The 22,097-nt window shown below is 40.5% G+C and overlaps 1 long non-coding RNA gene across 9 annotated transcripts in view; it reads left to right on the forward strand.

The window, feature by feature from the left end:
- Positions 1 to 22,097, forward strand: part of LOC127476888 (uncharacterized) — a 554,098-nt gene that overhangs the window by 456,959 nt on the left and 75,042 nt on the right. For all 9 annotated transcript variants that reach the window (XR_007906755.1, XR_007906754.1, XR_007906757.1 and 6 more), the window contains 2 exons: positions 3,476 to 3,546; positions 19,619 to 19,807. This is a non-coding gene — a long non-coding RNA (uncharacterized LOC127476888). The remainder of the gene's footprint in view (positions 1 to 3,475; positions 3,547 to 19,618; positions 19,808 to 22,097) is intronic.

Below are 22,097 nucleotides of genomic sequence, written 5' to 3' on the forward strand. Positions count from 1 at the left end.
TCTTCAGCTTTGGTAAATTCATCCAGTAGAATATGGATGGCAACAGAGAAATATTTGACAATAATTCTGGTATTTCAGGAAGTCTCATAAAAACTGTCAGAACTTTCATTAACTCATAACTCCCTCTGGATTGTGTCTCTATCTCTTTTAGGGCCCCTGAGATCAGCCTTTTTATTTCACTAGGCTGAAACTTTTACAGCAGACAGTTCCCAAATGGCATATCTAGCTGCAGCCATGTATTTTTCTTTGTTAATGCCAGTAGTGTTAACAGCATTGGATTGAATTAAGCTTTACTAAGGCTGTAGCAGTTAGGATCTTCAAACGCTTTTCTCTAGGGCACTTCTTCCTCATAAAAGAATAATTTGAAAAATTAAAAAAAAAAAAAAAGCCTAATGCCGAAGAACTCACAGGAAGGGCTTCATTGCTGTCACTGAATGAATCATTCACATTGGGTTTTTTTCTCCAAACTCTTTGAAAGCAAGAGTGCCTTGAACAGGTGCTCCAGGTTTGGAGAAACTTAAGAGAGGGATTTCAAGCCCTACATTCAGAGCTCAGATTCAAGTGACATTATGAATAGCTTAAATTAATTACCCTGTCCAGTGAGACTGGATTGTCATATAAAATATTCTAAATCAAACAAAACTATTTCAGTGAGAAGCCATTGTCTTTACCACTCTGTCACTCTTGCAAGGTGGGAGTAGTGCTGTGGAGAGTGTATTGCAAGACTTTTTTCCCCACCATAAAGCAGCCTTGGAAGGGATTACAGCAGCCAGGCTCCTGAACAGCCAACATGCAACTAGAGATGTGTTGTTTCAGGTACCTGGTACAAGAATATATTGAGGAAAATGTATTGGGAGGTTCCGTAGTTTTGACCTCTTGGATAACTTACCGTCAGTGTAAGTCGAGTTGCATGTGAATTAAACCTCTGTCCAGCTGCAATGTGTCCAGACTTTTACCACAGCTCCTGTGTGTGGCACACGCCCAGCAGCCTTGGGGCTGCAATCAGGTGCCCCCCTGTTTTGGGTTCCAGCTGCTACAGTCAGTCAAATAGGTGAAATCCTAGTAGGACCTTTCCTTCCTCTCCTTTCCGGGGTGGCGTGTGCTCTCTTTACACTTTTTTGTTGCTTTTAGCCAAAACTGGAGAATTTTTTTTTCTTCTTGGCAGTCGTGCACTGAAGTCCTTCCTCTCTCCTCCGCCCGTAGAAAATTCCCGTGGTTGTTACACGTTGTCATGGTTTGAGACCCCCAGAAATCCAATTTCTGAGTCCAAGCCCCCCTCCCACAACTCACCCCAGTGTGAGAGGGGTTTTCCAGACACAACACAAGACTCAATATGGGGGAAAGGGAATTATATTACAATTATTACACAAATAAATATTATAATACATTATATACATAATCCTATCTCTCCTATGATAAAGCAATATTTACATTGGATCAAATCTCTTTTCCCTCCAATAAAAGTCCAGAAGGGAAGAAGGAAAGATCCTTTCCCCTTATGGGCAGCAGTGTCTCTCTCTTCAATGCAGCAGTCGTAGCTGGAGTTGTTGTAGTTGGATCTCTTTCCATTGCACACAAGGGGGTCTCCTCTCTCCTCTTGGCCCTTCGACTCCAAGCGAAGGTCTCTCTCTCCCATTGACTGTGAAGCCGGGACAAAAGCTCGCCTCACCACATCATATCACGAAGTGCAGGGGTCTTCGTGACAGTCTCTTCCTCAGTGGATTTACCCTCTGAGTCAGAATGTTTAGGGCAGCTTTCAGTTCAGTCCTTGCCCTAAGCATTCTATCAGAGCTCCTCTGCTCTGTCTCAGCTGCCAGCTTGGCAGCAGCAGCAGGGGGAGAACAAGGTCACCTCCTCTGCATTCTGTCCGGCCATCCCGGTCCAGCTTCCAGGACGTCTACAAGCTTCTCAGCTCCTCTCTACAGTGCATGCTGCATTTTAGGACTTCCACCAAGTAGGAGTCCACCTCCTCCTCCGAGGAGGGGTCTCAAAGGAGTTTTGGGGAGGGTTGATTCAGTTCTTACCCCAAAACTGTCTCTGTTGAGCTTTCTCTCTCTCTCTCTCTCTCTCTCTCTCTCTCCATCATCAGACATCTCTGTGTCTCTCTGCTTAGCTGCATGCTGACTTTGCTACTTGTTTCTTATCTTCTTGGCTTTCTGCCACAGTTCTCCGTTCACTGCTGCTCCACCGCTGCTTTCAGTATCTCTGGCTGTCCACTCACAGCAAGGAAACTTCCCCCAGCTCTTGCTACAGATCCTTGGCCCAGTCTAACACTGTTCCAAGTTCCTGCAGCCCCCAGTGGGGCTCCTGGCTCTTCTCCCCTCTTGGCCTAAAACATGGCCACTTCTTCCGCAAACTGCATCATCATCCTTCTTTTCCAGTCTGGTGTGATATGTTTAAATTTTCCAGGGGCGCTGATTGGGTTAACACCAAGAGAGACACCACCCCCTGGGGGTTACCATTTTTTTAACTCCAGGGGGAAAAACACTTTTTTTCCCCACCACACACATGCACTTCTTGGAGTGCTCCTATAGGTTGTTAAACACAGGAACTCCCTCTTCCCAGTGCCGTGTTCAGGATGCCTGGAATCTGCTGGTTTATGGCCAGCAGATTTCTGGCTTCCTGGGAGGGAAGAGTATTGATTTACATACCCGGTAAATATCTTGTAGGCAATTTTCCTTTCTAATCATTGTTCAATAAGCACAGTTGGACGCAAATAAATTGACATTATAGTTAAGGCCTCCTAACAGCTCCACTCACATTTCCTGGGGCCTTTCTGTAGCCTCTAGGATTTTTATAAAGATTTATTTCCCCTAAATATAATTACATTATAATCTAATTACTTTCTTACACTTCTTCTCATAATTAACTTTCCTATGTTTAAAACTTGAAGAAAGAAATGAGATAGAACACACTGCTTTATTAATCTGAGGAGTGTATCTTATATTTCTTAAAATAACTTCTGATTTTTGTTTTATTTCATTGGTCTGGTTGATATGATCTGTAAACATCTTCTCAGCCAATGCCAAATTAAAATACTATGTACTTGATTTTTATTGTACATCAATAAAAACATAGGTGGTATGAATAGCAAGAAGGAACAGACACATGGTTTCAGTCTATTTTAAATGGTAATGTGTTATATCTAATCTGCTAACGTGAAACAAATATTGATAGGCCTGAACTGGACAAAATGCACACATTAAATTCAGTTAGTTTGTAGACCAAGTACTTTCTTATCAATTTCCTTTATACTAATACAGAAGTTCTTGATTTCTACTTTTCTTTTTTTTTTTTTTTTAATTCTGTTGTAATTTCATACAGAGATAGAACAATTTTGCACTGGGAGAACTACATGAAAATCTCTTTGGAATGGATATATATTTATTTATTGTTCATCGGTATCTTCTGAATAGTCTTAAAAAGCAAATTCCATGATAACAGTCCATGAGCTCTTCTGTTTGTCTTTCTACAGCTTTGTGTTTTTCCATTGGACCAACCAATGGACTTGCATGACTAGAAATTCAGGCAAGCAAATTCCATAAGGTAAGTGAAATGTTGACTGACACACATCTGCTTTTCATTCTTAGAAAGTGTATTTTCTTAAAATTTAATAACATTTTGAGGGTCAAAGAACATGATAAAAATAAATTATCTGAATACCTAGGATAATTCTACAAATAGCAATAGAGAGATCCCACTGTACTGGTTCCCACAAGGTATGAAAATACTTTTTTAAATTTTGTTCTCACATATACAGAGAGTGTTTCAAGGAAAAGTCAGAGGGGAATATATATCTTTTTTTATGCAGGTTGAACTTTTTAAAACAGAACTGAACTCAGTTTCAATGTTCTATATTCCGTACTGAAATTCTTCTAACATTTTTATATAAAATAGGGATTTGGGGGTTTATCTCCTGTTATTTTCATAAAAGAAAACCTGTCACTTTATATGAGGAAGCCACCCTATTGTTTCAGATAAATTCTCATGCCATTCAATGGAAAATAACAGTCCTCTTCATGTTTTCCCTCGGTGTGGCCACTGTGCAGAGCAGGAGCAGTTAAATAGCTGCTTGAGCTTGGATCACACTGATCTGCAGGAGGAATTGGAAGCAGTTCCTGGTTTTACAGCAGTGGCACTAGGAAGCACAATTCTCCTTTTAGCCCCCCCTCTCCCCCCCATATTTGACCTGATATCAACATGAACATTTTCAGAAGAGGCAGCTTGAGACTTTTCAGCAAAAAGTGCTAGAATTAATTTTACCAGTTTGGCAAGGGTGTTGCCAATGATACACATAACCTCGTGTATCCCCAGTGCTGTAGCTACAAAGCTGAGTTTTATAGCAGAGGAGATCCCAAGGAACCACACCGACTGTCCCTCTGCCGTCTGGCCCAGCCTGGTTGCAGCACATGGCCAGCAAAGGCATCAGGAGGGGGCAAGGTCACCGTGCTCTGCCCTCCCCTGCACTGACTCAGCTGCTGCTCAGTGCTCTGAGCACTGCCAGGGCACTGAGGAAATGGAAGTGTGGTCCAGCAGTTCCCAGGGCAGCTCACATCTGGGGATACGAGGAGGTCAATAAAGCTCCCAGGGAGGCAAGAAGCTGGAATGCTTTATTGGATTTACAAGTTCATATTTAAAGGGTTTAGGATCTACATATTCAACAGGGGGTGGTAGCTATTACAACTTGTTACAAACAGGGGGGGTCAGGGGATGACATAAGGGAAAAACCTGACTTACACAATTCGGGGCTTTCACAGAGATGACATCAGGGGAAAATCCAAGTTACACTTCTTGGGGTCTTAGGAATTACCTCATGTGGAAAAACCCATCTTATCTTAGGGGTATTACATGGGGGGAACGGGTAAAGAAGAGATAAAAAGGGAGAGATAAAACACAAAAGGTCTTCTGCACAGGTTTGATGTGATCAGGGCAGGGTTTCTCCAGGTTCGGGCAGGACATTCCAACCCCGTGACATCAATGGATCCTTGTCTGGACTCTAGATGGAGGCTTTTTCTCAGTCTCTGTCAGCCCAAGGCTTTTGTTTAAACCTAGCAGTTTTCTTTTTCTCATATCCAAATTTTGAAATCCAACAGAGATACACAAGGCACAGTTTTGATAATGAAAGAAAGGCTGACTGGGGTGGAGAGGGAGTTGCAGAGTCAATAAGAAGAGTCAAAAAGGGATAGTTTTCCCCACTTTAATCTCCCTGGTATGAATATTAGCTGTGGAAAAACTGAAAGGTCATTCAGGCCTAAATCTAGAGCATCTCTTTTTTGGATGGAGTGCCTTTCTTCTTGACTTTAGTAGAAGTGCATAGGACAAAACTGAGATCACATTTGAACCGGAGTATAAACCCACTTTTCCTTTAGTATTTCAGACTCTTCAGCCCAAATCTTTTAAATGGAAAATACCTAAAAAGTCATTGTGGTGAAAAAAATCAATTTCCAAAGTTTGTTTTGCCACTAGTCATCTGGTATTTAAATCTTTGCCTTTTGTCAGAAAAACACCTTTGATAAAGGCCACCTTCCATATATATAGATTTTGCCTTTGGAGATGAAAGGGAGACATCTGTGAGATGTCTCTATTTCCTGCTGGGAGCACGCTCTGTGCACTGGGCACCAGACGGGTGAGGACAGAGGTCACTGGGACCCTGAGGGTGGCAAGAAAAAACCATGCCACCTCTCTGTCTCTGTTTCCCTGCTTATGTATTTTGCCTATTAAATCACATCTGTCACCTTTATCACCTCCCTGTTCTTTAAAGATGTACTTTTCTTTGCTGCTTTTTAAACATATCCTTTTGAAAACTTTCTTGCTCTATACCAGCTGTTTCCTTAAGATCTTTTGGCTTAAGATTTTGCCTTTGAGTCTATATATATATAGGCTGGATTTTTGTTGTTAGTATACCTACTGCTGCCTCTAGAAAATATTTTGATATGCAATGAGGCAAGACTTCCTTCACAAAATCTGTTTCTCTCTTTGCCAGTAAGTATATTTGTCTATGAAGGCATTCATTCTATTCTTTAAAACAGTTTCCACCAGTTTGCTAGGCTTTCTGCTCTGTGTTTGCCCAGAACACCTTTGGTAACAGAGCAAATTTAAGCCAGAAGTTAAGTAGCACCATTGGTAGTTAAATCTTGAGTTTCTTTATGTTATAGGCAGTTCTCATGTAGTTCTGGTGGTTTGTTACTGATCATTTGTTCATTAGAAAACCTTTTTGGGTGTCTTTGTCATTAATTTTTATTTGAGATATTTTTATTTATTTTATTTGAGATATTTGAGGCTCTCTTGTAAAGAGAGATTCCAGAATAGGAATCTTTCCAGTCTCCTCCCCCCCAAAATATATGCAAGAAAAAAATAGAAACAAAACCATAAAAACAAAAAAATGAAAATCTGATCCAGTGCAGGGCTTCCAACAAAGCCAAGAGTTGCTTCCTCCTCCCTGAGTTTCCTGGCTGCCCATGAAATACTGATTCCTGCTAACGTATCCCAGTATGTTTATACTTTCCACTGAGCGTAAGTGAAGTTTTCCCATCACCACGTTGTTCCACAGTTGAAATATAATAGTGATAGTATTTCATTTCAATGCTTCATTTCATCGCCCAGAATTCCGTGGGATCACATCTGAGTAAACTGTCCAGAGGGCTTGGCCAATTAGTTTTAAACTACTCTTTAACATATGATTCTATTTACTGTTTGGTACAGCTTACTCCATCTTTTACATATGCTTTGATTTTCTGGTTCCAGGGTCTCTGATTGTTTTCTTTCCACTAGGATGCCTAGTGCTTATTATGCCCACATTTGATATTCTCAGTTAAAAGTGTGCAGGGCAGCAAGTCAGGCAGGCAATCAGGTTCCCTATCTTATTGCTTAGATGGCTGCAGGAAACCATGGATAAGTTGCTTTTATTTTTTTTTTTTTTTCTGTACAACTGTTTCTTTTATGTAGAACTGTTGCTTTTCTTTGCTGTTTCCTATTTGATTATCTCAAGCTTCCATCCTATCCTTCATATAAATTCTTTTAACTTCCTCAGTGAGCTTTTCTGCACCCATCAGCATTCTTCCACTTTCTCGTTTCAGCAACTTTACACCAACCTTGGCTGTGTTCCTGGGAGGTGAATTACCCGACGCTGGAGCCTGCAACTTGTAACTGAGGTTCATGACCCAAGAGTGTATTTACCTCTTGTGAGGACGATTTCTTATGGACCTCATTTCCAGCTGGGGTTCAGGACCCTTGTAGCCAACAGGGGCTGTTGGCCTTTAAGTGTTGGCTGCTGTGAAGGGTCTGTATTGTGCTGACATGCACATAAGCCCCCCGCGGGAGCAGCTGGTTGATGCCTCTGTTGAGTAGTGCAGCATATTCTTCAACTTGTTGGATTTTTTAACTTCCTGCTTGGGTGGGCTGCCTTTCTCAATCCATCCTGTCAGTGCTCCTGTCAGTGCCCCTTATTTCCTTGTTGGAGCTCAGACTGACCACAACAGCAAGCTTTTTTCCCACTATTTCTAGCAGTAGTTTTAGGGGCTAAAAACGTGTATCTGCTAAATTCAGTTTCCAGGAAGAATTGCTAATTCTTAGGGCAGAATCGGGACTGAAGGATCCCGGGCAGACCTCTCCACAAACACTGATGTGTTTAATATATTCTTGATATTCATTGTATCTCCAGTAATTTGCCTTTTACCTAGAACGGCACATCAGCAAGTGGCTCTCCTACGTTTACTCTTAAGTAAATTGTGGTGTTAAACAGCTTCTTTCTGAAACCCTCCTGGTTGCATAAGCCATGTGATTCTGGATGCAACAATCTGATGAGGCAGAACAGTACTTGGGTGTGTTAAGTGGTGGTTATTGCTTGCATTTCAGTATATTTGTATTGAGGGTCACTCTCCTGGAAGTAACAAACATGGAAGAGGGATTAATTTGAGAGTCCCAAAGTCATTGTCCAGAACAGGAGGTTTGCAGCTATCAGATAGAAAGTATCAACTTTCTATTTTTGAAATTAGTAATTTTGGTCTTGATGAGCAATGATAAAATCATGCAGAACAGAATTCATTAAAATACAGTTCATTGGGATCATTGGTGAGGTTTGCCACCTGTGTGGCCTCGTGCTTCCCCAAGTGGATTGTAGGTCATAGAAATATGTCAGGAAACAGCTTACAGGGACACCTATTTGAATACTCAAGGTTGAACATCTGCCTCTCCTGATCTGTCACTGTCCCACTAAAAAAATAATTTCTGACATTCAGTCAACCAAAAATATCCCTGGAACAGCCCAGTGGTTGGTTCAGTAGGAGTTTGTGAGTGGAAAGAAACCAGTTCGATTTGCACAAAATACCTTTTGGTGATAAAACCTCACTTTTGTTGCTGGCTGGAACAGGTACAGACCTTCTCATGTTTCTCACTTTAATTTGGCATTAATGAGTTTTTGCAAACATGGCCTCTGTGTTTATACAGTCATTCTTTGCTTGTTTCTACCGGTCTGTCAAAGGCCACACTGGGGTTTTGTGTTTGCTTTTTTTTTGTGTGTGTGTTAAACATTGAGCAGCAAACCAGGGCACATACAGTTGTATAAGTGTTTCTAAAATAATATCTGCTCAATATACCTGGAAGTAGTACCCCTGTTCCCTCAGATATTTCAAGTCTGAGGGGAACACTTGGTTTGGATATACAAATCAGTCTTATTTCCTATTTCTGTTCTTTTGAATTTAACTTATGCTTTCTTTAGGCATTTCAGAACAATGTCTGCTCTCACAGATGCTATAATTTGTAACTTAAATTGTGAATGTAGAATTTTTGTCTTATAAGAAATAATGAAAAGCATCAACCATTGTGTACAAAAAAGGCTGCACTGAGGCCCTGTAACATCTCCTATGAGTATTTCTTGGATTTTACCTTTGGTTTTCACTGCAGTAATTGCTCATTTTCAAATTGCAATACTTCATCTGTTTTAAATGGGTGTTAGAAATAGTTGCACTTTTCAACATGGCAAAAATAGCTTTAAAATTTTAGTGGTTGGATTTCATTGTTTGTTTCTAGATAGTTGCAAATCTCCAGACGGTTAGAGTCAGATTTCAGGTATTATTTTTTGCAAGCTAACAGTGAAAAATAATTTTTAAAAAGTCACCAAAAAGAAAAAAAAAAAGCTCAACAAACTTAAAATAGGTTTGTTTTCTCCCTATTTTTTTTCCACTCGTGGTTGGTCACAACCTTACAGGTAACATTCCCTGCCTTGTCACAGGTTGAGCGCAACACAAGCCTGGTTCCAGCGTGTGTGAATGAGCTGGGATTGCAGTTTAAAGGATGCTGGTGGTCATCAGAGATGAACACTGGCTAAAATGTGTCAGAAAGCCTTCCCTCCTTTCACAGGGAAGTGTTTGTAACCCACCCTTTTAACAAGAACAATTCCTTCGCACGACAAGTCAAACACAGCAATACAAATAAATCCAGCAGACAGCTTAAAAAAATGAAGTCCAACTAGATGAGTAGACAGGCAGTGTTCATGCTTTATTTGCCTTAACAGATTTGCAAAGCTAAGTCATGTGCAGCTGTTTGAAAATTTATGGAATTCATTTCCAAAGCAAACCACTTGGATGATAGACACGGCTGGGATTTTGGTTGTCTGTGCCAGGAAAGCCTTTGCTTTTGTGCTGCAAACACTCTTTAATAACAGGTCTTGCATTCAGCCCTTTGGCTTCTGGAAGCAAATTAGTCCTGTCTTGACATCCAACTGATTGTGATGCAACCTCATGGTTTTAGCTTTGAGCTTGTAGTTGTCACTTGCTATCCCTTCCTTCCCAAGTGTCCAGCCAGGCTGGCAGTGGGACTGCACAGCTGAAGCAGATCTGTTACTGCAGCACAGTGCTCCCCAACTGCACCTCTGCTACCTTACCCAGCCCACCTGCTCCATACACCATTGACTTTGATTGCCTCTTGTACGCAGATGTCCTTTTAAAATGTACTTGAACTTCTGATAGATTTCCAAATCTTTCCAACTGACAACCTCCTTACAAATACCCATTTCATGGAACGTGAGCCAACATTTCCATAATCATGTTTGGCCGTTCACACAGCCATAATGTGTGAATATAATGAGGAAAACTGATTGTGCTAAAGCACAAGCGTTAATTGGAAGCAAATGCCAAAAAGATGTTTTCATAATGGATGCATCGATATTTAAGTAGTTTCCTATCATTTTAATATAAAAAATGTGTTGAGATCTGCCAACTCACTTGGTAGTCTTGGATAATACCAGGGAAGCTGTACATAATCAATGGCTTTAAGCAGCACAGTTACTCAGCACACTTCTTGGGATCTGTGCATTTTAGCAGCAATTACTCGCTGCCTTTCACAGCCTTGGCAGCAAGTGTCAGAGCAACTGCAGTTTTTGTCCAGAGCAAGTGCTGTCCTGTAATTCTAAGGGACACTTGAGGACACCACTCACCATAACAGAATGAGGATCTGCAACATTTTACTGGGCCCTGGCTGTGGACCCACTTACAGCCCAGCTCAATAAGATCTGCCTGCCCTGTAGGATCACTGTGGAGAGTGGGATGTGTATTTAGTGTTTTCATCATTGACCCAATAGAAACTGGAGGTGGGCTTTGCAGCATGGGAATTTTGCTGGTTTGGTTGCAGTGCCCTAGATGCACGTTGTGCCATGGCACAGCAGTGTCTGAAGCAAAAAATGCAGCAAAGCAGGGCTGTAAGAGCCACTTGCATCTGCACACTGCAGTTCTGAAGTGGTTAAAAATGAAACACTAGCTAGTTGCAAAGCAAAGCTACTGAGAATCCATTCAAGATTCTGTAAGTAATACAGTTCATATCTCATGGCAAGTCATGTGCAGTTCCATCAATCAGTGTTTCATTTTCCATTATACTGTTGGCATGACAAAGCAAGGAAGTGTTGCCAGAGTTAATACTCCAGCTCTTTTATCTGTGTCTAGAAACCAGTTCATATTGGCCATGGGAGTGTTTTAGATAGTGTTTCCATCTTGTGTTGCTGTCCAGTCCTGATTCCTTGGCAGACTGCCATATCTTATATATTTTGCTCCTGTAGGTTTTTTGCTTTCTCTCAAGGCTGTGCACAGTTTGTCTTCCTTGCTTTTTAAGTGGAAAATACTTTGTTATTCCAGAGAGTTTGAGGATATTTTTTGTCTCACATTTCCCTGTATTATTGTTTAATTTTCCTTTCTTGTGAAAGGAGCTCTGGCTTGGAGAGTTTCCAGAATCTATGGCTGCCATTTAATTTCTGTATTGTCTTTCCTGTTGTGGGAAGGTTTAAAGGGTATTTGTTGTGAGGGAAGAAAAAGAATGAAGGAAAACTGATCTTAGTTGGGGAAGGGTTTCTCTGTAAGAGTTCAAGGAAACAAATTATTCTCTGTTCCAGCATCCCATCAGGTCTTAATTGACATTGTAGGTAAATGTATGTCATGCTAAGAAAGCCTCATCATGTTCCTCTTTAAAAAGAAGTTTGAAACTCCTGATATTATTAGGCTGCAATGCAGATTATTTTTCAATAAAAATAACTGCTGCCAGTGATGAAAATTAGATATATAAAATATGTCCGCAGCCAGTGTTTTCAACCTATAGCTTATACATAAGTCTAATGTGCAGTTATCTAAGAGAAAACCTGGTGGCTAAATCCACAAACGGTCAGAAAATGCCTTAAGGCATAGAACTGTGTTTGGATTTCCAAATAGTTCAAATGAGGTCTTTCACTGAGACCTTCTAGAAGAAAAAAACAGTCAAAGGATAAAAAGAAGACATGACTTGTAGGCTGATAAAAGGTATAAAACAAAAAATGGAATAAATAGTTAGTTTTCACTGTGGAGGGAGACAACAAGCATTTGCCAGCGAAATCTCATCACCTATTCTTAAATAATCTCAGGAAAGTGTAATAGGAGAGAGGAAGCATTTGCTGAATATAGGACATTATTTGTGGTAGTAAAAATTTATCTCAAAATAAAGAGTGATTAAGGGATCTGATGATATATGAAACCCAGTGTTGATAATGCAAATCACTGTACATTAGAGAAACCAGTCCTAATCTGTACCTGTAACATGAAGGGCACTGAACTGGTGGTTATTCTGAGCTGTTTTGGATAATTCTGTGACTGTATCAGTCTGGTGCTCTGTGACTTCATCTGGGCTGTTAGATACAGTTCTGCCGCCTCTCCCCTCTCAAAAAGATAGATGAGGAACCACACAAGGCTTATTGCATTTTTGAAGCTGTTCCATACAAGGAATGACAAAGTCTTCATCTTGGAGGAGAGATAACTGAAGTGGTATGAAATAGTGAGCCTTTAAAATAATAATAAGAAAATAAATGGTGAGTAGGGAAGGATTAGTAAATGTTTCTCCCAGAGGGGATACTATTTGGAAGTGGATTTTAAAACCAAAAAGCAATGGTCTTTTTTTTCCCCAGACCCATAATTAATTTGACTTGCTGCTCAAAAACGTTGTGGATACCAAAACTATAGGTGGATTAAACACAGCACTACAAAGGCAAGTTCATGAAAGAAAATGCTGTAAGAGGCTGTAAAAAATAAAGATACCATGTCTGGCTCAGGTAGTTTGAAATAAGCTTGCAGTGGTTTTATGTTCTTCTCCTAAACCATTGTCAGAGATCGTGTGCTGTGTTCCATGGACCTTTGGTCTGACCAAGACAGCAGAGCCATGTCATCAATACAATACAGCAGTGGCTGAAAAAGCAAACTCTACCACTGTATACAGGCTAAAATCAGAATTATATGTGTGCTGTAGCCATTTACATACCTGGAGTATTTGTCTGACGAGGAAAACAATGATGTTCTGAACTGCCCTGACTCTTTTATGGCCATATTTCTCTTTTTTTATTTTGAGGTGTGAGATTATTGCACTCCCTTTATCTGAAGACCAGTGGCCTGTGAACCTGGTTACTGTTCAGGTTCCCCTGGAGACCTGGATTTAGAAGGCCTTCTGTATAGAACAACTGTACTCATTTCTGTCTTACATCTAGTGAACTCTGTAAAGCAGGATGACCTGTGCTTGGCAGCCTGCACAGTATGGCTAAACAGTTGATGCTCTCACCCAGGCTCCTCTGCCTCTGTTAGGAGCTGTGCTGCTCTGGCAGAGGTACCTCTGTGTGTATTGGAAATGGAAAGATTATCCTTCTCCACGGAACCCGTTTCAGTTTTGTGGAAATACTTCAATGATCTTGCTGCCATTGCTTGTGCTCTTTTCTTTCCCAAACACTCCAGCAGATTGCAAGGCTCTGATTATCAGGACAGAGAGATTGATTTCCCTGGGAGGCAGTGAGGTATGCAAAGTGATGTGTTTCCATGGCCCCTGTTAGTGAGCAGATGGGCTGCTGCTTCTCATAATAATTGGACTACTTCAGTCAACTGTGGCTTCATTCCCGAGTATTAATCCGTCGACTTTGAGGCTGGAGCTCACAAAGAGATACTTTACCATGACCAGGTGGTCTAGGCAAATGCAGCTATTGAGGTGTTGAGTGGATTTTTTTGTTTGTACAGATCTTCCTGTTTGGACATCCAGTAGCCTCAAAGAGTCCAGCTGGAGCCCAAAACTCGAGCTCATCCTAATCATCTTGCAGGTGTCCTACACAGATGGAGATGTCATGGAAGTGCTTTTGAAGCACCCCTCCCTGTCTAACTGCCCTCATTTCTATCTTCCCAATGTTCTGATACAGTAGCTGGGCTCCTGCCAGCACAGCCAGCCAGAGAAATCTTGGGAAAGCCAGGAGAGAGCATTCTCTGTAACGGGGAGAGAACAAAGATCTAAGTTTTGAGCAAATGTTTCCTGTTTGTCTGGAAGTCTGTTATTGTGCCCCTCCCACCCAATGAGGAAAAAAAACCACTCCAATTTCTAGAATTTCTAAAGGACAAATGATTCAGCTATGAGCCACATATTGCTGCTGATGAAACTGTAATGATTAGACACTGATCTATCTTGAAAGGACTATGAAGAATTGTTACACTGCATACAAAAATATCTTGACTAATAAAACAAGAGCTTAGTTGACAGACAAGGGGCTGCCCTTCTACCTCTGCTTTAAAACACTTTGTAGTGCCTTCTGTATGTAATTTAGTGCTATTTTTTTTTCCATACCATCAGTCTATTAAACTCAGAAATAATCTCAAGTAGTTTGGGATTTCTTCCAAATCTACTTTTAGCACAAAAAATATTATCCAACCTGTTGGAACTATTTGTTTATGATCAAGTATTCCTTCTTCAGGAGTTTGCAAGAGACAAAGCTTCTGACATGGAATTTAGGGTAATATCAGAGGTGGATGTAGATGACCTTTTTCTGTTCTCCTTAAGAAGAGAGGAACAAGCTGGCATGAGAGAATCCTCAAAAAAAGCACAAGATTGAAATCTACCATCTGAATTAGTCAGAAAAATGTCCTTAGTCCTTGCCTCCCACATCCCAGCTGCTCTGGGTATCGTGTATTTACTCTTTGTTGTTGTGGCTTTTGCACAGACACTGAAATCTTCATGGAAAAATAAATTACACAGTTGTGTGCTGATGGAGACACAGGAAAGAGTGAAAGTCCCCTGTTATACATAACTACTAATACAGTGTGGGACCGCACTAGCAGGTCTGATATCTACTCTGGGATAAAATGTCACATATAGAGCATCACAGAACTGTAAAATAGAGAAGTGGAGGTGCTGGGACTCGAGTTGGTTGCACCCTCACCATGTGAACTGCTCAGCTGCTCACAGTTCTGAGACTGCTGTGTTTATAGAAACACTTTCCTCTTCTTGACTTCTGGAGGGAGACTTGTTAAGAACCTATTTACTCTTTACGGGACAGGAAAAAAGCTCTAGCAATTGTTCTGCTAAACATGTTAAGTTGCAGTTATGGTGAATTCCAATGGAGAAATCAAATCATCAGCCTGTGTTTAAAATTCTGGTTCTACCTTGTATTGAATGTGTCTATTATAATACCCTTTCTTCTTGCTCTCACACACAGCAGGAGTTTTTTACAGTCCATTTCACTAAAGCATCCTGGAGAAAGCTGACCTCCTGACCTTATTTAAACTGTGCTCTTCAGTAATACTGCTCTCATTTCACTGGTAGATGAAATGAGCAGCAAGGGGCACACACAGCCCACATCCTTATGGAAGAATTAGGATTGTGCCATATCCCTGCATAGTCCTGGCGACTTCAGCTGATAAATGTACAATGACAGGATCCTTTTAGGAAGCTTTATTTTATACGTTCCCAAAAGATATTGCAGCCATACGAATTTACTGAGGAATCCTAAGAGAACAGCCACGATGTGAATGACTTCAGACAGCATCCTACCTCATGTCATAGCAGAGGAGGTTGTGCAAACACATCACTACCAGCACTGCTGGCACAACTGCAATAGGTCACTTGACAAGAAATGCATTTTTATCGTTCACCAGTCATTCAATTCCTTTAATGTAAATGTGAGCTCACTCCTAATTACAAATAGATGAATGAAATACAGAATATTGAAGAAAATGTTTCTCTCAGAGAAACAGGCTAATGGACTTGTAGTTTTCAGGAATACTGTGAACTTGTCCTGAAAGAGTTTCTTTGTTTTGGGGGGGGAGCCATGGGAGGAAAGCTGGATACTCCAGAGCACAGTCTGATACACAGGTAGTGATGAACACAAACGTGGATGTTGGCTTGTGGTTATAACAGGATCTGATTTTTCTGGGCTTCCAATGCTCTGAATGTGTTTAGAAAGATTTTTATTTTTTAATTTTCCCCCAGACTTTAGAAAAAGTAGATATGCTACTATTGTTTTTTTTAACTTTTCCCTTCTTTTCTGCCTTGTAATCTTCACTGCTATTTGATTTGGTTTTCTGCCCGGAGAGAAAAATTAGAGTTTTCATCTAGACAGAAAAACTTTACTCTTTTGGAAGATGGTTATTTAAAGCAGAACGTTGGAACAACATTTATCAGTGTTATGTGCACTACTCACCCAGTCTAGGTGCAGTCAAAACTCTCTTGTTACTTACCTGTTACTTAGGACCGGAGTAAAATATGGTCTCTCTCAGTGAGTGTTTACAGCCTGATTTAAAACACTGTTCACAGTAATGCTGCAAAATGCATCTTCCTGTACAGCTTTAGGCTGCTGCCACCATGCACAGACATGGCTGCAAAGGCTCCTGATTTAAATTCTCCCCACTGTATGTGAGCTGAGAACTGCTGCCTGGATGCATGGAAAACCTCAGGGATATAGGGAATGCCATTCTGACTGAGCACTCTCTTATGGTTAACTCGTGCAGTACTTAAAGCACTGCCATCACAAGGTCATATTTTGGGTCTGGTTTATAGGATAGGCCTATTTTTTTTGGAACATCCACTGTATGTGGATAATTTTGTTTCAAGGAAGCTAAGGTGAGGTGGATGGATATAGCCAGATGAATCCCTCAGCTGAATTTTTATAATGTGGGATATTTTTGTGTACTTGAAAACAAAACAACTGCCCTTAATTATTGTTTCCTTAACAAGCAAAGTGGTTTAGATGTACAGTGTATCAAAGCAGCTGTTGAGAAGGCTCTGATGTGTAATAGCACAAGAAGGCAGGATGGCAAATAAAACTTTCAATAGCATGAAAATTATTGTAGAGATAAGGGGAAAGAAGATGAGAAGGGTGTTGGGAAACAGTGAATTGTAGTATCGTTGTTAAGAACAGAAAGCTGTATTTTCAGAGGAAAAATAATAAGGAGCTAGAGGAACTGAACATCTGAAGAATATTCTTCAAGAAAAGACATAATATCAGAGGGAAAGAGTTGCAGTTAATGGGGAAAAGCTGACTTTATTGGCATGTAGTGAAAAACTTGTTTGTGAGCTACATTGTGGATTGATTTACATCCTGTACCACTTACTAAAGGCACTAGGGTTTCACAGGATGTAAATTAGACCAAATACTGTGTCCTGATTTACTGAGACAAGTTAGTTTTGTTGGAGATTGGAAGTCTTTTACTGTCCTTGATGAGAACAGCTGTTGGAAAAAGGGGAATGAGCCTCAAGCGAGGCTGGAGGTGATGTGAAGGTGCAAAGGGATGTTGAGTTAGCAGGACAGAAATACTGCAGTACAAAAGGTCAGTGTTGAGGGCCTTTTCCATGGCTGGATGAAGGCAAACGAGGCATTCCTAAAGTCAGGAGTCACTGCAGTAGTAGCAGAAACATAAGAGATGGTTGCAATTTGCTGGCAGTTATTGGGAGCATTCAGGTATCTACTGAAAAACTAGAGAAGAGTTTCGCTTCTTTTCTCTTTATATAGGTGTGTACTGAAGGCAAGCAGAAGGGTTAACTTGTTTAGGCCAAATCATCCCCTGCTGCAGATTTAATTGAGATCAGCAGAATGTCGCCGCTTCCAAGTGAGTTGTGCAGATTTACACCAGTGCGGGTTTGGGACTCAGCCTTTCATCTCTATATTTTTCTCAAATAAATAGTCCATAGTTAGACAACAGACTTGAAAGATAAGTCAGGAAAACACACCAGAATATTAATGCCCTTGTTGGAATGATTTGTATTTTGCCTCTCAGAGAAAATTGGGAGGAAAATGCAGCAAATGAAAAAAGTAATTACTATATTATTAAAAACACCAGCAAGCACCCTAAAACCTGCAGCTGGATTCCTACTAAAAATCAAAGATGTTATGAAGCTGGATCTGAAGCTCTGAAAACTATTATGCAAAGAGAAGTGTAAATCTTAAGGCCAGTATAGGATGACAGTTTAGTCAATAGCAGGTGAAAAATCAAAATGAAAGTGCTGTGAATTTCACAGTGAGGCAAAATAATAATATACATTTATCTAGCACTTAACATTTCCAAATTGTATGACCATAAAATAATGCAGAAAGTTGCATCAATCTTGGATGCATGGAAAGGAAGAAAGGCCATAGCATATTTCTAGAGCCTCTGCAGCTATGAACAAGCTGATGTTAAACTAGAGGTCTGCATTAGAGAGACACTGTGACTAAGGAATTATGGATAATTTAAAAAAGTAAGAAGGAATGAGTGCTTTCTATCTAGATTTAATAAAAAATAACATGTACTGGGATTAGATTGAGCAGCCCTTGGAAAACAAAGTGATTGGTGTTTGAGACTGAAATGGAGGAAACTGGCATATTTTGAGAGAATAAATTGGCAAACAACAGAATATGTCTTTCTGAACTAAAAATTAACTGTGTTCTTAAAAACTGTTTTAAAGACATTTAAGGAAATACACTGATGAGGAGCACCCATCATCCTGAGATACTCAGTGTGTGTTTGCCCACCAGCCCCTCCTGCCAGGGCCCCCCGTGCCCTGCTGGGGTGCACAGGGCAAGCAGGGACAGGTAAAACTGGCCTTCTTCATCAGCATCCATGGAACAGCAGCTGAAGGCCTGGGGTCAAAATGTCCACTGCCTGCAGACTGTATTATGCCTCATGCTCATGTACAGACTTGACTCGGGGGGGAAAATCTGAACAAAATGGTGATGATCCATCGAAGTAATTGGAGATGTGACTGATCTCCCTGGGGCTAATTCTGTATATAAAGTTCAGTGTATGCCTAGAGGGTTTCCTGAATACCTTCAGAAAGTTCATTCACTCTTAAACTTGAGAAATAAATCACGGTAAAAGCACAGTAATTGGCAGCTCTTGGGTTTGACTTGCTTTCTGACATTGCCAGTTGACTTCACTACGGGAAGGAGGGATGAAGGCAAGACCCAAGTTCTCAGAACTGTGTTCTTCTGACTGTGTTCAGAAGGCTCTGTGGTGAATTTGTACATTTGCAGCCTCAGACAAATTTATTTTTGTAGTTGCCAAATGTGAGGGCTTTTCATAAGCGCCATCTGTGGAATGAAAGGCAATCCAGGCTAAAATGTGCACAGTTGCAAATATTAGAAAATATGGCTATTATAAAAAGTCATAAGAACTTTATGCAAATGTTCCATCTCCAGTGGAAGGGCCAGATTCCAATATCACGCATGATGCACAGGAACAGATTTTTCTTAGGTATGCTGGGATGCCCACACTGCGCCTGAGATTAGAATCTGTCCCAAAAATGGATTATTGGGATATGAAAGAGCCAATGATGAGGAAAATCAGATTTTACTGAGCTGGGTTTTTTTTCTCTCCCTTACTCTGTGAGACTTGGCTTTCAGCATAGTTCTTGATCTTTGTAATTCATTAGGAAAATTGGCAATAAAAATAACAACAAAATGTAAGAACTAATTTTCCTCTTTAAGAAATTCACATCATCAAATTAGGACAGAGAAGTGATCTCTCTACACCCAGTTGCTCAGAGCAACTGGTAAATTTTGACTCCATGGAGCATTACCTGAAGCAAACAACAGTGACTCCATTACCGGGGGATTCCTCTGGGGTGGCGTTATCAGGGACTGGTAGCAGCACAGTTCTGGTGGTGTGGAGGTTGCATGCAGGTTAATTTACTTTGCAAATCCTATTATCAGCAGATCTTCATTTATTTAAATCCTGAAATTATTATCTTTATTCCCCCCCCCTATATCCAAATACTGTCTTTTGTTCTTGTCTCTTTGGGGAGGAGGTAAATGGGATTTGGATACAAGCCATAATTATTCTGGGAAAATCACCCTGCAGCATTGATTTATATGCAAAATTTTGCCTTGCAGCAGCTTGACAGCTACACAAGACTAAGAAGGCAAAGGCTACAGAGCAGAAGGCTCTTAAAAGCAAAGGCTTCTTAAATGAAATATTGGTGGTCCTCACCTCTTGTCTTCAGTTCTCATGACCCAGGGTTAGCAAGAGAAGTCAGTACAGCTATTCCATTCTTATCTCCAGAGTAACCCGGCACAGGCCAGGTAAGAAAATCTCCTTGGATAGGGGATGTTTGATTTTCTAACATGGGATGGTGAGGGGTGCAGTGAACCAAGCTCCCATTCACTGGCCAGGGGCAGAGCTGAAGGAGCCCTGAGTTAGAAAGCCCCTCGTGACTCCTTCAACATTGAGCAGCAGCTGCAGCAAGTTTCCATGGTTTTGGATTAAGAGATGTTTTCTTGGAACTCTGAGGGATGTCTGATGTTTTGAAGTTTAGAGTGTTCCTAATGACTTCCACAAAAATCACAATATCAGTTGGTTCTGAAAATTAGGCCCCTGGTCCAAACGGTCAGGCAGGAAAGAAAGGACCAGACCCCTCAAAGTGTTTTGTTGGATCGTTATGGTATGTTGTGACAAATAACTGATGCCCAGTTTTGCCTACCCAAGGCTGGAACCAGGCTTCCTCTGAGGGCTGCCTGGAGCTGCAAACCACCAAGCTCCCTCTGGCAGCAGACTCCTCAGAGCAGCAATTAAGGAATCCTCCTGATGATGCTTTGCCATCATTGTGAATGCCCTGTGAAAATCTTTTAAGCCAGAGTGACAGCTTCTGAAGTCATGGGGCAATAAGGACTGGAGCAATCAGTGCTTCACTCATCCCATCCAATCACCAGGAGCAGGATCTTTTCCAGGAATAAGTTCCTCTTCTATGCCTTCTGCCTTCTCTGTGGCCCTGATTTACCTCTTATCTTCTGAGCAGCAGAGCCTGGTTTTCTCCACACCAGCAGGAAGCATCCAGGTGGTTCTTCCTCCTCTCTCTTCATCCAGGCAAATTTCTACCAAAGAAACAAACAAAACATAATTACAAAAGCGTGGAGCTTCATTAAAAGCATCTCAGATTTTAGTAACCCAAGTATTGGCCTGCTATTTTTCAAGCTTTTTTTCTAGATGACAGTGATAGTTGAGTGTCACATTATTACAGCAATTGGTTTATTTTTAACTAGGAAAAAAATTTTGTCTTTATTTTATACTTGAAAATTAGTACAACTTTTTTTAAATCTTCCAATAATTCAGGTGAGGGATGTATGTGTGGTACTAAATTGCTAGGTAGAAGAGTTTATAATAGGAAGCAGTAGACCAGCCTGTTTTTATCTAGGGAAAAAAGTACTCTCTTTGACTTTAAAAGAAAAAAAATGAAATAACACAAAGTAAATCTGGAGGGGAAAAAATCCTGCTGAAATCAAACTCTTATTGATTGGCCAAACAGCAAAGTGCACACTCGTATCTGTCAAAAAATAATTTCAGGCTAACACAAATTTATTGAAAACATCTGCTCCTCTAATTAGCATACTAGGTCTTTATCATCCTTACTTGTTCGAAATTCCAGACTGCTTCATTACAACAGGAGGTATTGTGATGCAGAAAAGTTCAACTAGGATGAAAAAGCAGCTATCACTATTGATTTTTAAAAAATAAAATATTAAATCTGAATATATTTCTGTGTTTTATAGTAACAATAAAAATATTGAAACAATAAAAATTAGAAGTATTATTAGGTCATATATGTCAGGAACAACACAAAGTAGAAATCTACAACAGAAGTTTCATCTAATAATAAAATTTCATCTAATAATAAAATTTCCTCTAATAATAAAATTTCAAACTCTTTTCTAGTTGTAAATATTTGAAAAGTATCCATTAGCCCCTCCAATTCTTCTTTTAATGGGGCATTTTGGAAAATGTTCTGTTTGATTCTCAGAGTGTTTTTTACACTGCCTGTGAAATACAAATCCCAGAGCCCAGCCTGTTAACCAGCAGCCTCTGTTTTCTGTGAAATCCTGCCGTGGTGATAAACACATCTCTGGGTGAACTGTCACTGTGAACAGAGCAGGGCCATGGGACACCACGACGGGAGTGTAGCCAGTTCAATCCCTTCTATTTTGTCCTGCATATTATTCTTCTGGATTGTATCAAGCTCTAGACTCTGGTTTTTAGCATTTCAGCTACTTGCTGATCTAGAACATTGCCAAATATGGATACTTTTGACTAAAGGTGGAAGCAACTTTGCAAACAGAATTATGAAATTGTGCCATTTAGGGCTGCACAGCCCTGTCTCAGCGGGGACAATGAGGAATGTAACAACGGCTACACAGGGGAGAAAAATGTGTCTGCTCAACCCAAACCTTGGCCAGCATCTCAAAAAACCTCACTGTGGACAAAGTGAGCTGAGCCAGGGATCTGCTGAGATCTGTATCATCTCCTCTGATGACTGAGTTTATTTCTGTAGGCAGGTCATGTAACTGTCTGGATCAAACTCTCCTTTGTTGTAAACCCATG

The sequence above is a fragment of the Manacus candei genome, unplaced genomic scaffold, assembly GCF_025592945.1.
Source record: "Manacus candei isolate 608988 ecotype Guabito, Panama unplaced genomic scaffold, ASM2559294v1 h1tg000050l, whole genome shotgun sequence".
Taxonomy (NCBI): Eukaryota; Metazoa; Chordata; class Aves; order Passeriformes; family Pipridae; genus Manacus; species Manacus candei.